Here is a 1827-nt window from a genome sequence, read left to right as displayed (position 1 = left end):
GGTAAACCTATATCTGTCAAGTCTATCAACGATGGTGACGGTTATTGCTACTTCGGCAACTTATACATAATTATCATTCCTACAGCTCGACCTATTCAGCTGTCAAATCCCACATTTCTGCAATATGTTGTCCATTAAGTAATGACCAATTATAATGTGAATATCTGCCTCTCTACTTATGGACCATGTAGGCAACCTAGATTTTTGTTTTCCCTCTCCGTCCTATTTTAAATATTTAGATTTAGAATAGCTGCAGTCAAAGCTGCAGGGTCATTTCCAGAATGTTACCAGCTTTGAAGAATAATCAGTAATTCTTTGGCCAGCTCTATTCCCACCTCCTCAATACTCAGGCACGTAGTCATCAGATGCAGCAAATTGCCAAGTTTAAATCAATTCGATTTTGAAAAACATATCTTCGATAATTATAATTTCCTGTAGTACCTCATTTTCATCAGACCCCCAGTTCACTAGTATTTCAGGATTACTCAACTGTTACCTTAAGTTTCCATCAAAAACTTCACCTCATTTCCATGAATTTCAGAATTCTCACTCATAAAAAATTAAGAAGGAATAACCATGTTCAGAAACGTGAGTCTCCCTTTTATCTAAACTGTTTGATGTCCCCGTCTACTCTCTCTCATCAAATGCGCCAACATCCACCTCTATAATATTTCCAATCTTCAGCTCTGTCCCTAGATCTGTTGCAGAATGAGGCGTCTTATGCCCCTTTGTTAACTTCACACATTACTGCTTCAGTTCTCGTCTGACCACTCTTCCAGTTACAAATATTTTGACCGCAATCTTGTTATTGCCTCTTCAGTTATTTCACAACATGAGCTCTGCATGAGAGTAATACTGTCACGGGACATGTTATTGAGAGGCCGAGGTTTTTTTCTTTAGTTTACTTACAGTGTGGAAACAGGCCCTTCGGCCCAACAAGTCCACACCGACCAGCCGAAGTGCAATCCACCCACAGCCATTCCCTTACATTTACCCTTTCACCTAACACTACGGGCTAATTTAGCATGGTCAATTCACTGAACCTGCAGGTTTTGGAACTGTGGGAGGAAACCGGAGCACCCGCACAAAACTCGAGCAGACACTTGGAGAATGTGCAAACTCGACACAGTCAGTCGCCTGAGGCGGGAATTCAACCCGGGTCTCTGGCGCTGTGAGACTGCATTGCTAACCAATGTGCCACTGTGCCGCCCACTATTCTAAAAGCATTGATTAAAATCCTACCACAGCTGATGAGAGAACTTCAATTCAAAAAACAAAATCGGAATTAGACCAAAGTTCACTCATGGCAAACTAAAGCATCAGAGTTTATTTTATTATTTTACTGATAGCCTTTGGTAAAGGAACTAAACATTATTGTACAGTATGGGCTTAGTTTGACTGCGGACCCAGAGCAATGTGGTTGTCTCCATATTGTCTTAACAATTGACCACGCAGTTAAGGGCAATTAGGAAGAACACTAACTGCTCCAATTACCAGTGAGGCTGAAATCCGTGAAACAACAACATTAAAAGTGAAATAAACAACGGTTCTGTGAATGTTTGGAGATCTGAAATAACATTCTCCAGTGCCTGAAAGTATTGGACGTTATTCTGAAATTTCCCCTTTTCCCATATTCCTGAACATCACGTATATTTATGTATGTCCTTATTCAAAGTGAGTTACACTCCCTCTATCACTATTCTCTGAGCGTGGTGATCAACACCATTGGCAATGGTGGTGCTGCCTTTATAATTGCTCAGATAAAGAGAAAGGCGATTTACATTGTCAACTGCTTCTTTGTCGAAACGAACTGTTATTGTGGGATCC

Source organism: Hemiscyllium ocellatum (genome assembly GCF_020745735.1).
Source record: "Hemiscyllium ocellatum isolate sHemOce1 chromosome 41 unlocalized genomic scaffold, sHemOce1.pat.X.cur. SUPER_41_unloc_4, whole genome shotgun sequence".
In the NCBI taxonomy this organism is placed as follows: domain Eukaryota; kingdom Metazoa; phylum Chordata; class Chondrichthyes; order Orectolobiformes; family Hemiscylliidae; genus Hemiscyllium; species Hemiscyllium ocellatum.
The sequence above is the reverse complement of the archived record's forward strand: the minus strand, read 5'-3'. Positions refer to the sequence as shown.